The sequence below is a fragment of the Bufo bufo genome, chromosome 1 (genome assembly GCF_905171765.1).
Source record: "Bufo bufo chromosome 1, aBufBuf1.1, whole genome shotgun sequence".
In the NCBI taxonomy this organism is placed as follows: domain Eukaryota; kingdom Metazoa; phylum Chordata; class Amphibia; order Anura; family Bufonidae; genus Bufo; species Bufo bufo.
The window spans coordinates 768,010,522-768,024,601 of NC_053389.1; positions in this window are offsets into that span (position 1 = coordinate 768,010,522).

Sequence of the window (14,080 nt, forward strand, 5' to 3'; positions counted from 1 at the left end):
TTCTCCAGGCATATAGTATAGAAGCAGAAGAGATATTGATCCCTGCCATGCATTGCCTAAAGACTAATGCTGTACCTCGTATGGATTTATGCTGCAACCAGTAAAGACAATTTGAACTTTATTACAAGTCTGGATCTCATTCATTACCACCTAGTTCCTCAATTACTCCTACTAGCAACACTCATTTATTGCAAGTGAGTCAGGATCCAGGAGTCCAGCCGTACCAAGGTAGGAGACACCATTGACACTACATAGGGACATTATCCCCACTCTGGCATTCCTCACCTGGTATGTGAGTTACAACATCTTAAAGGGCCCTGCAACAGTACCCTGCGCACGCTGCAATTGGCGTCACGAACAAACCATAGACTTATATACACAAGCTCTGACCCACTGCATGATTGGCCACCGTACCATGGTCCTGCTCATTGCACTAGTTCTTTCCTATGCGAGGCAATTGCGTGTATAAGAGTGCCGCATTGCACCGCTTTAAAGGCTTCCCATTCAACGGTAGGATTGGCTGATCCCTCATTAGTGTCCCAATATTCCGCTGCCCCTTCCAAGGCTGCACAGGCCACTGGTAAGACCTCCAGCAATCTAGTATTGAGACGCCACTGCCTATCCGGGGGTGTCAACGGCATCGTCAATATTACCAGTAGCGGGGCGTGATCAGAGATGCCCCTCGGGAAGGTACTCCACCCTAGACAGCCATGGCAGAAGCTCCTTGTTAACAAACACCAGATCTATACGGGACAAGGTATCAAAAGATGCCGAGTGACAGGAATATTGACGGTCCCTTGGGTGAAGAAATCTCCATCCCTCAGTCAGAGCATGCTCCTCAGCCCAATTGACAAGTGACCTGTTATGTGAGGCCTGGGGACGAAGTCTATCAGCAATCGGGTCCAACACTGCATTATAGTCCCCCATCATAATTAGCGGGTCAGTCGGCAAAGTTGAAACCTTCCCCATTATATCGTCAAGTACACTTCTCTGAAAAGGGGGTAGAATGTATACATCCACCACTATGTAGTCCCTTCCACGAATAGCGGCATGCACAATTACATAACGCCCAGACAAATCAGTCTGTACGGAATGCAATTGAAAAGGGATAGATTTAGATATCAGGACAGAGACCCCCCTAGCATAGTTACTATACACAGCATGATATGATGCACCTACCCATGGACGCTTCTGGCCTCTCAGGTGGGTCTCCTGCAATAGAACCACATCTGGGGAGAATTTCTTCAGGTAGTTAAACACAAGAGATCTTTTTACTTTATCATTAAGTCCCCTGACGTTCCAGGAAATAAAGTTACAGGTTGCCATCATGTAATAAAGCCGACCACATAAGTCGCAAGAACCCCAGAATCTCCAGGCCATACATTCCCCCACTCACACGACAGGACAGAAAACAGACAAATATCACATTTAATAACTTTAAACCATATTTGCAGAAAACATCCCCCCCCCCCACCCTGCCCAGACCCCCCCCCCCCCCCAACCTATCTGAGCCTATCCTCCCAAACATAAAGCTAGCAAAGACTTACTAAATCGGAGAGACCCGTCCGAAGTGAACTAAACAGTCCCCAATCCGAACTCTGGGAACATAAAGTCCACAGTAAGTGAAGACGTGCGAGCAGTCCTCAGCTCCCGTAGATAACGTTGACATCCGTAAGGTGTTCAAAGGTATTGAAACCCGATGGCCACGGATACTCAGCCCTTCCCGTCCAACCAGTCCGAGGCTTCCTCTGGAGTAGTGAAGAATTTAACAGAATCTCCATCCTGAATCCTGAGGCGAGCTGGAAGGCCCATAATACGAATGTTATTCCGCCTGTTGCGGTTTTCGGCATCATCAACTTTTGTCTGAAGGGGTCTAACTTGTTGCTGCAGGGCCCTGACGTGGTTTTGACCCTGGTGGGCCACATCCTCGACCTCACCCAGTCTCCGTTCCACCTCAGTGGTCCTATCGCGGATTTTATCAATGTCATGCCTGAGACAGGTGAGGTCGGATTGCAAGTGGTCAATTTTAACTGTGAGGGTAGACTGACACTGTGTGATCGCCGACATTATTCTGCCCAGGTCAATCGGTTCCCGCTCAGAGGGGCCATCAGGACCTTTATCTTCGGTTTGGCTCATGGCGTCCACTGAGGTTTTGGGAGGAAGGGGGCCACCAGCTACTCCCGTCTTGCGGCCCATGTATATGAGGCTTATATGGGGCGTCAAGAGAGGGCTGTCACCCCTCTAACCCCGTGTGGGGCAGGTGGACTCTCAGGATAAATAGGCTTAAACCTTTAGTGTTATCTGGGACACAGGAGCTTCACTGGACACAAAAAGGCCTGTAGTAAGAAGCAAAACCGTCTATGTGATACAGTGGTGCAGCACAGTAACCTGGTACCTGCAGTGATGATTCTGTGAGGCGCTTCTCCAAGCAGATAAACAGAAGCAGCAAGTCGCTGGGTCCCCTCCAGGCAGGTTTGGGCAGGGAATGTGGATGCCTGTCACCCTGGTCACTGCTCAGCTCCACCGGACGCCGAGTCTCTCCCTTCTCAGAGCGCACGCCTCCAGATTTTCACGCCGATCCGCAGTCAGGCACTACACTCAGGCACGATGCCGCACAGGAATGTCTGTGGCCGACCTTTCACTTTCCAGCCACCGCGAACCAGGGCCAAGGAGGACCACAGGGAGGGATGCGGAGTAGCCGCCTCGGCAGTTTCAGGTGCGCCGAGCTGGGTCGCACACAGGCGGGCGCTCCGGGATCCAAGATGGCGCCAGGATCCCACAGAGGAGCACAGACAGGAGGCCGAGGAGAGGTAAGAACCTCTAGATGCAGGAGGCGGCAGGAAACAGGGCCCCCAGGCGTATCCTCGTCTGCCACTGAGCCTAACGGCACCGTTTGAGGGTGTGTAGCGCTGCGGATGTCCAGGACTTTGACCGGATTCTGGAGGAGCTTTGACGAGCAGCATCTTCACACCATGGCGGTTAGGCCACGCTAAATACTATATTTCTAAGTTATTTCTGCACTCGTATCAACGTTAACCACTTAAGGACCACAGGTTTATACCCCCCTAGTGACCAGGCCCTTTTTTCTAAATCGGCACTCCACAACTTTAGCGGTTTATTGCTCGGTCATGCAACTTACCACCCAAATAAATTTTACCTCCTTTTCTTCTCACTAATAGAGCTTTCATTTGGTGGTATTTGATTGCTGCTGACATTTTTACTTTTTTTGTTATTAATTGAAATTTAACAATTTGTTTGCAAAAAAATGAAATTTTTCACTTTCAATTGTAAAATTTTGCAAAAAAAACGACATCCATATATAATTTTTTCTCTAAATTTATTGTTCTACATGTCTTTGATAAAAAAAAAAATGTTTGGGTAAAAAAAAAATGGTTTGGGTAAAAGTTATAGCATTTACAAACTATGGTACAAAATGCGAATTTCCGCTTTTTGAAGCAGCTCTGACTTTCTGAGCACCTGTCATGTTTCCTGAGGTTCTACAATTGCCAGACAGTACAAACACCCCACAAATGACCCCATTTCGGAAAGTAAACACCCTAAGGTATTCGCTGATGGGCATAGTGAGTTCATAGAACTTTTTATTTTTTGTCACAAGTTAGCGGAAAATGATGATTTTTTTTTTTTTCTTACAAAGTCTCATATTCCACTAACTTGTGACAAAAAATAAAAACTTCCATGAACTCACTATGCCCATCACGAAATACCTTGGGATGTCTTCTTTCCAAAATGGGGTCACTTGTGGGGTAGTTATACTGCCCTGGCATTTTAGGGGCCCTAATGTGTGGTAAGTAGGTAAATGACCTGTGAAATCCTAAAGGTGCTTTTTGAAATGTGGGCCCCTTTGCCCACCTAGGCTGCAAAAAAGTGTCACACATGTGGTATCGCCGTATTCAGGAGAAGTTGGGAAATGTGTTTTGGGGTGTCTTTTTACATATACTCATGCTGGGTGAGAGAAATATCTCGGCAAAAGACAACTTTTCCCATTTTTTATACAAAGTTGGCATTTGACCAAGATATTTATCTCACCCAGCATGGGTATATGTAAAATGACACCCCAAAACACATTGCCCAACTTCTCCTGAGTACGGCGATACCAGATGTGTGACACTTTTTTGCAGCCTAGATGCGCAAAGGGGCCCACATTCCTTTTATGAGGGCATTTTTAGACATTTGGATCCCAGACATCTTCTCACGCTTTAGGGCCCCTAAAATGCCAGGGCAGTATAAATACCCCACATGTGACCCCATTTTGGAAAGAAGACACCCCAAGGTATTCAATGAGGGGCATGGCGAGTTCATAGAATTTTTTTTTTTTTGGCACAAGTTAGCGGAAATTGATATTTTTTTTTTCTCACAAAGTCTCCCTTTCCGCTAACTTGGGACAAAAATTTCAATCTTTCATGGACTCAATATGCCTCTCACGGAATACCTTGGGGTGTCTTCTTTCCGAAATGGGGTCACATGTGGGGTATTTATACTGCCCTGGCATTCTAGGGGCCCTAAAGCGTGAGAAGAAGTCTGGAATATAAATGTCTAAAAATTTTTACGCATTTGGATTCCGTGAGGGGTATGGTGAGTTCATGTGAGATTTTATTTTTTGACACAAGTTAGTGGAATATGAGACTTTGTAAGAAAAAAAATAATAATTTCCGCTAACTTGGGCCAAAAAAATGTCTGAATGGAGCCTTACAGGGGGGTGATCAATGACAGGGGGGTGATCAGAAAGTCTATATGGGGTGATCACCCCTCTGTCATTGATCACCCCCCCTGTCATTGATCACCCCCCTATAAGGCTCCATTCAGATGTCCGTATGTGTTTTGCGGATCCGATCCATGTATCCGTGGATCCGTAAAAAACATACAGACATCTGAATGGAGCCTTACAGGGGGGTGATCAATGACAGGGGGTGATCAATGACAGGGGGGTGATCAGGGAGTCTATATGGGGTGATCACCCCCCTGTCATTGATCATCCCCCTATAAGGCTCCATTCAGATGTACGTATGTGTTTTGCAGATCCGATCCATGTATCCGTGGATCCGTAAAAAACATACGGACATCTGAATGGAGCCTTACAGGGGGGTGATCAATGACAGGGGGGTGATCAATGACAGGGGGTGATCAGGGAGTCTATATGGGGTGATCACCCCCCTGTCATTGATCACCCCCCTATAAGGCTCCATTCAGATGTCCGTATGTGTTTTGCGGATCCGATCCATGTATCCGTGGATCCGTAAAAAACATACGGACATCTGAATGCAGCCTTACAGGGGGGTGCTCAATGACAGGGGGGTGATCAGGGAGTCTATATGGGGTGATCACCCCCTGTAAGGCTCCATTCAGACGTCTGTATGTGTTTTGCGGATCCGATCCATGTATCCGTGGATCCGTAAAAAACATACGGACATCTGAATGCAGCCTTACAGGGGAGTGATCAATGACAGGGGGGTGATCAATGACAGGGGGGTGATCAGGGAGTCTACATGGGGTGATCACCCCCCTGTCATTGATCACCCCCCTATAAGGGTCCATTCAGATGTCCGTATGTATTTTGCGGATCCGATCCATGTATCCGTGGATCCGTAAAAAACATACGGACATCTGAATGGAGCCTTACAGGGGGGTGATCAATGACAGGGGGGTGATCAGGGAGTCTATATGGGGTGATCACCCCCCTGTAAGGCTCCATTCAGACGTCTGTATGTGTTTTGCGGATCCGATCCATGTATCCGTGGATCCGTAAAAAACATACGGACACCTGAATGCAGCCTTACAGGGGAGTGATCAATGACAGGGGGGTAATCAATGACAGGGGGGTGATCAGGGAGTCTATATGGGATGATCACCCCCGTCATTGATCACCCCCCTGTAAGGCTCCATTCAGACGTCCGTATGTGTTTTGCGGATCCGATCCATGTATCAGTGGATCTGTAAAAATCATGCGGACGTCTGAATGGAGCCTTACAAGGGGGTGATCAATGACAGGGGGGTGATCAATGACAGGGGGGTGATCAATGACAGGGGGGTGATCAGGGAGTCTATATGGGGTGATCAGGGGTGATCAGTGGTTCATAAGGGGTTAATAAGTGACAGGGTAGTGTAGTGTAGTGGTGTTTGGTGCTACTTTACTGAGCTGCCTGTGTCCTCTGGTGGTCGATCCAAACAAAAGGGACCACCAGAGGACCAGGTATCAGGTATATTAGACGCTGTTATCAAAACAGCGTCTAATATACCTGTTAGGGGTTAAAAAAAATCGCATCTCCAGCCTGCCAGCGAACGATCGCTGCTGGCAGGCTGGACATCCACTCGCTTACTTTCCGATCCTGTGAACGCGCGCGCCTGTGTGCGCGCGTTCACAGGAAATCTCGGCTCACGCGAGATGACGCCAATCGGCGTTAGCGTAGCCTGGGAGAGCCACCGCGATGACGCCTTTTGGCGTTAGCGTGGCGGGAAGTGGTTAAACTGAATCTCCATATTTCATCATCAAGTCATTTTTAGATGCAAAATTATCTGATGGTTAATTTCTTAAAATGGTCCAGAGGGACACTACAGTGGGGAGGAGTTGTGAAGCAATCACCTAATTTAACTTTCTGACCTTTAAAAGGGGTTGTCTCTCACATCAGCAAGTGGCATTTATCATGTAGAGAAAGTTAATACAAGGCACTTACTAATGTATTGTGATTGTCCATATTGCTTCCTTTGCTGGCTTGATTCATTTTTCCATCACATTATACACAGCTCGTTTCCATGGTTACGACCACCCTGCAATCCATCAGTGGTGGCCGTGCTTGCACACTATAGGAAAAGGCACTGGCCTCTCTGGTAACTGCGACTGTGGGAGTGCATATAGTCTAGGGCTTTTTCCTATAGTGTGCAAGTACGGCCACTGCTGCTGGATTTTAGGGTGGTTGCAACCATGGAAACTAGCAGTGTATAATGTGATGGAAAAATTAATCCAGGCAGCAAAGGAAGCAATATGGATAATCAACATACATTAGTAAGTGTCTTATATTCACTTTCTCTACATAATAAATGCTATTTGCTGAAGTGAGACAACCCCTTTAAGGGACAGACCATAATAACAAGTAAAGATAAATAAAAAAAAAAGACAAAAAATCCTTCCCTGCACAAATCGATGTCATACCGCTATAAAAAAAAACGATTACCTGAAAATAGACAACTGTTATTACATAAATGTGCCTAGTTGTCCAGCAGGTGGCAGTGTATCTGGCAGAGAGCACCTTTAGATAGAATGCTTCCTACCAAGGAAGGGGTTGGAGGATGCTATAGTGGAGTCGAGAGTGGAGAAATTGAGAAGTCGAGTTGAGAGTTGGAGCAAGAGAGTGAAGTAGCATGGTGTGTTGTGGTAGCGTTTCCTCTCACTGCTGCAGGAGCTTTGGGAAAGTAACTCAGAGAGCAGCCCACTCCTGATACTGTATCAGGGGCGTAGATAAGGGGGGGATAGGGGGGTTCAAACCCCCCCCCAGGCGTGCCGCTGACCCGAACGCCCACATACTGTATTACTGGGGCGGGGCACGGGAGCGCATAGCTCCCTCTCCCGTCGCCTATCACCGCCATAGGCTTCAGGCCTTGTAGGCCTGAGGCCTATGCGGTAGTGAAATCCCGGCGCAGGCATGCGTGATGATGTCATTGCGCCTTCCTCTGCGAGCAAGCGCCTGGCCCTGGACATAGGTGAGTATTTAGCTTTTCATTTTTTGTTCATTTTTTATTTCATGTACCTACTTTGGGGGACATTGGGGGGACACACACAGGAGGACATATTAGGGAAGATAAATCGAGTACATGATGGGGGGGGAATGTGGGGGCTGTATGGGGCCAAATTATTATGGGAGGGAATACTATGTGGGGGCAAATTACTAGATGGGGCAGTGTGGGGGCAAATTATTATGAGAGGGACTACTATGTGGGGGCAAGTGTGGGGGAAACTATTGTGTGGGGGCAGTGTGGGGGTAATTTCTATGTGGGGACAGTGTTGGGAAATTGCTATGTGGGGGCAAATTACTATGTGGGGGCAAATTACTATGTGGGGGCAGTGTGGGCAAATTGCTATGTGGGGGCAAATTACTATGTGGGGGCAGTGTGGGGGCAAATTACTATGTGGGGGCAGTGTGGTGGAAATTACTATGTGGGGGCAGTGTGGGGCAAATTACTGTGTGGGGGCAAACTACTATATGGGGGCAGTTTGGGGGAAATAACTGTGTGGGGGCAAATTACTATGGGGAGATCACCCTAATCACACCCCTGTGCTCCGCCGCCTGCCAGCCCCGCACTAGTGTAATTTGAGAAAGCTGAACCCCCCCCAGGAAATTTTTTTATCTACGGCCCTGTACTGTATATAGGACTTAGCACCTCTGAGAGGCAAAATGGAGCCAAAGACCCCTACTCAGCAAAACAGGTAACAGGATACCTCACTCTCCTAAGAAACAGTAACTGAAGCTGATAGGAACCAGACCAAAGCCAGAGATTAGCACAGCAGCAGTGAGAGAAAGCAAAGTATTCAAGTTTAGTGTTGAGCGAACTTCTGTTTTAAGTTCGGCGTCTAAAGTTCGGCTTCCGGTTAGCGGAGAATCCCGATATGGATTCCGAATTCCGTTGTGGTCCGTGGTAGCGGAATCAATAATGGCCAATTATTGATTCCGCTACCACGGACCACAACAGAATTCGGAATCCATATCGGGATTCTCCGCTAACCGGAAGCCGAACTTTAGACGCCGAACTTAAAACAGAAGTTCGCTCAACACTATTTAAGTTCACCTGACAGTTTACCCTTAGCCTGCTGGAGCCAAGAGAAAGATCAAGTATTGTTTGGTTGACACAAGTTTGTCGCAAGTTAATTCAAGTAAAAACAATTCAACTTAATCAAGTCTTTTTTGCATGGTCTTGAGAGAAGTAGTTTTGTAAAAATACTGCAAAAAAAAATTAAAATGGGTTAATTTCCTGCTGCTATCTTCCATTTTTGATTGGAGAAAGGTTAATGGCAAGGTCTTATGCGGTGGAGGTTAATAATCTTTTTGTCCTACTGCAGACAGGGCAGAGGGGGGAGGCTCCTGCTGCAGCCAGTTGTCTTACAGCCACTCAGAATAGTATAGAATTTTCTATGTTTAGTGTTCCTTTAAAAGAGGACAGTTCTACATTCAGAATGCTCATCTATTAGCCAGGGTGGACAGCAACTACAAAGAACATCTCTAGTTCTGGAGGACTCTGCATATGCGTGAATCAATTTCAATGAGAGCTATGTAATACCAAATTTCACCTGTGGTCCCTGCAGTGGAAGTGACTACTTAGAGCTGGGCACCTATGATCATGATAGCATTTAGGGGACCCTTCTAACAATAAAGGAAAGTGAAGGGAAAGTTCAAGATCATTTTGGGGCTAAATTCAGTTCAGCGAATGTCAGGGAGGAAATTTGTTGAATTTCAACATGCCCAATCCTTTTTTCTCAAGAGAGATAAGCCATCATCAGAGATTTCTGACTGAAGACTATTCCACTTTCCCCATTGACGACACATTTAATTATGACAAACCAAGGAATTCATTAGAAATAGCTGTTGGCTGAATGAGAAGTGTATGGCCAGATGTAGTACATCTCCCCATCGTGTGACTCTTGTCATATAAAGGAATTTCTTACCAAGAATAAAAATGTCCCACTTTTCATTAGATCTTAATTTTTTAGATACATTGTTAAATGGGAGATCTTCTACAAGATCAGTTGTACCCACTCGTAAAGTCTGAAGTGAGCCTTGGGCAGAGTTTATCACCTGCTCCGACATTTGTTAAAAAAGTACAGTTATTCGGTATGGAATGTACTGAGCTATATAATCAGGATTTATTTTTTGCCTCAGGAGTCTCCATAATAGGAGTTGATGCCCTGGGCAATAGCATGTCAAGGGTTACAGTCGACCTGGTGTACAGAACCAATCACAGGTTTATTAATTTGGAATGTGGATTGTAAATCTACATCTAAACACCCTAGACAAGGCAGAGTGGCCCCTCTTTGACACCCAGGACCTAGGTCCCATGCCCCACCGACGATCCACCACCCCCATCTATGCCCCCGCTGTCAATATCAATTCATATTCAAATGCCCAGCACATGTGGAGTCCGTTTTGGATTTTTTAAACCCCTCCCACAAATGAAATATGCTAATTAGGCATACAAAGTTGTAAAGTGCAAAACTTAAACTATGGCACAGGTCTCCTCATACAGGATACATAGTTGCCAATAGTCCGAATTTGCAGGGACTGTCTCTAATTTTCAGAAAGCCCCACCTATAATGTTGGGGGTAGGTTTGTGGGCATTCTTAGGGACGGGGCTTACATGTCTAGAATTTAGCAACTCCAATGTTGGTAAGTATGAGAACAGAGGGACCTTTTGGACTTCCTCAGATATAAGGGCCTGGATGCAAACTCTACACTCCCTGGAGATACTACCCTGTCCAAAGATGCTTGGAAGAAGCCCCTGAGAGAAGGAATCACCGAATATTTACAGAAGGTTGAGGACCAATCAATCAGCTGTTCAAGAAGGTACCAGAGCTTGCGAGTGCCAGTGCCTTCTAAAATAGCTCATCAGCAGGGGTCCTGGGTGTTGGACCACCATGATCAGATACTAATGACCTATCCTAGTAAATTAAGTCTCGGAATACCCCTTTAAGGCTGTGCTTGACTGAGACAGTAAAGTACATGCACAGTTATGGCAATAGACTTTACAGCATGGGAAAGGGGTTAATTGCTTCTGAAGCCCCTCCACACTTCTCAGATGGACTGTCCAGCCGATCTAGGACTGCACCCTGTAAATTGAGTACTGCAGAAGGTATATTTAGAGTGTGTGTATGCCTATGGTCAATTTGGGAACACTGATAGTACCTACTAGTACTACTATCATTATTGCCACCTCCTATATGCAGCCTTTTGGAAAAGTCTACTCTGTGTCTATTGTTTACATTTATACTGTAACTCCTATCATCTATTCAGTAAAGAAAGACTCTATTTATTTCAACCAAACAGGCCTGGTCATTGCCTCCACCATCGGCCAACCCTGCACCTGTTCCCTCTTCTAATCTAGTAGTGAGTTCACTATCACAACCTCCTCTGACAGAGAATTCCATAGTCTCACTGCTCTTACAGTAAAGAATCCCCATCTATGATGATGGAGAAACCTCCTTTCTTCTAGAAGTAGAGGCTGTCCCATTGTCACAGTTACAATCCTGGGTATAAATTGATCATGGGAGAGATCCCTGATATACATCTGTATTTTTTAGACTATAAGACAAACTTTTTTCTCCCAAAAATGATGGAAAAATTACAGTGTCTTATAGTCCGAGTCAGAGAGTAGTGAGAGAAGTGCTGTACCAGCTGTACTCACCCTCCCTGGTCTTCTTCTGGTCCCCACTCTGCACTGTGTCCTGACTACATACAGCACCAAGATCTAGTGCACGTAGGCCTGCGCTATGACCTGACGGTGTGTGACATAAGGTCACAGTGCAGCACGTCCCGGAAGAAGACCAGGAGCAAAAAGTCCTGGATCTGCAGAGTTTTTTAATGTCTGATCTGATGTGAGTCCAATCTGAGGCTGATTGAGGTCTGATCTAAGGGCTTATGGGGTCCTATCTAAGGCTGATAGGGGTCAGATCTGAGATATCGTGTGTAGATATATATATATATATATATATATATATATATATATATATGAATGAAAAAAAGGCGGCACAGCCTGCAAATGAATATGGGTGCACGGCCCACAGGGAAAAGCCAATCCCGCAATTTACAAGTAAAGAAAAAGGCAGCACTCCAAAATAAAAATGAAGAGTGATCTTCATTTTTATTTTGGAGTGCTGCCTTTTTCTCTCTGGGGAATAAAGTTTGGGGTCTTCACCCTGTCACCGAAATCTGGAAGTGCTGTCTTATTCTTTGGGAAGTATATATATATATATATATATATATATATACAGTATATATTGTGGGGACTCGCTCTGGTAGACAGGATTAGCGGACGCAGTATAGAGGCAACAACAAGTTCTTTGGATCAAACAGTTCAGTGTTTTATTCAAACTTTAGGCAAGTGACAAAACAAACAGTCATATTCAAACAAAAAGACACCTTGCGATGTTGGTGGTTATTTACACCATGCGGCAATTCTGTCTCAAAGAGTCCTTGCTCATAGCAGCACCAATCTGTTTTCACGCCAAACAGGTTGCAAGCCTTCATTCAGGTACAAGGCTCCCAGATCCCAACACAGAGACCTGGCTTCTGAGCCCAACTGCCTATTTAAGGACATCCAGGTGTTGCCAAAACCCGAACCGGCCTTTTAAATCCCGTCCAGTATTTGACCTCACCTGGCTGTAAATCAGCCCAGCAGCACATGCTGGGAGGTAAATACCTGTTTTCCCAGACCAAACCTCTCACTGTGTCACAATATATATACACAGTGGGGGAAAATAAGTATTTGATACACTGGTGATTTTGCAAGTTTTCCTACCTACAAAGAATGGAGAGGTATGTCATTTTTATTGTAGGTACACTTCAACTGTGAGAGACAGAATCGAAAAAAAAGAAATCCCGAAAATCACATTGTATGATTTTTAAATAATAAATTTGCATTTTATTATGAAATAATAATTAGCATTTTTATTATGAAATGAAGCCTTTGTTTGCAATTTCAGATGTCAGACGTTTCCTATAGCTCTTGACCAAGTTTGCACACAATGCAGCAGGGATTTTGGCCCACTCCTTCATACAGATCTTCTCCAGATCTTCCCCCAGGTTTCGGGGCTGTCGCTGGGCTACATTGAGTTTCAGCACCCTCCAAAGATTTTCGATTGGGTTCAGGTCTGGAGACTGGCTAGGCTACTCCAGGACTTTGAAATGCTTCTTACGGAGCCACTCCTTAGTTGCCCTGGCTGTGTGTTTCTGGTCATTGTCATGCTGGAAGAACCAGCCACAACCCATCTTTAATGCTCCTGTGAGCCCCCCTCACGCCAGCACATTTGAAGTTCGCCAATGACCATCTGAATGATCCAGAGGAGGCATGGAAGAAGATCATGTGGTCAGATGAGAACTTTTTGGTATCAACTCCACTCGCTGTGTTTGGAGGAAGAAGAAGGATGAGTGCAACCATAAGAACACTGTCCCAACCGTCAAGTATGGGGGTGGAAACATCATACTTTGGGAGTGCTTTTCTGAAAAGGGGACAGGACGACTGCACCGCATTGAAGGGGGGATGGATGGGGCCATGTATCGTGAGATTTTGGCCAACAAAATGGATTTTTATCCATGACGGCGTAGTGTGTTACTATTGGTAATCTTTGAGACTGTGGTCCCATCTCTCTTCAGGTCATTGACCAGGTCCTCCAGTGTAGTTCGGGGTTGATTTCTGACCTTTCTCAGAATCATCCTCACCCACGAGACGAGATCTGGGGCCCCTGACTGAGACAGATTGACAGTCATCCAGTGTTTCTTCCATTTTCCTTTTTTTTCTTTTTTGGTCTTGGCCATGATGGAGAGCTTGTAGTGTGATTGACTGAGTGTGTGGACAGGTGTCTTTTATACAGGTAACGAGTTCAAAGAGGTGCAATTAATACAGGTAATGAGTACAGAGTAGGAGGGCTTCTTAAAGAAAAAAACTAACAGGTCTGTGAGAGGCAGAATTCTTGCTGGTTAGTAGGTGATCAAATACTTATTTCATGCAATAAAATGCAAATTAATGATTTAAAAATAATACAATGTGTTTTTCTGGACATTATTTTAGATTCTGTCTCTCACAGTTGTATTGTACCTATGATAAAAGTTACAGACCTCGCCATTCTTTGTAGGTGGGGAAATCGCCACTGTACATACTGTAAAAGATTATATACAGTTATTAGAACTGTCTTTTTTTTAAACTTAAATGGAAACCTATATGGAGTCTATCATCAGAAATTCACTGATGTAGTAACCCAGGGCAGGCACTACCATTCCAACAACCCGCTAATGTCTTAAATGCCTAACCAATGTGTGACACCACCATACCTTCTGTTTACAGGTCTATTCATTAGCTGCTATGT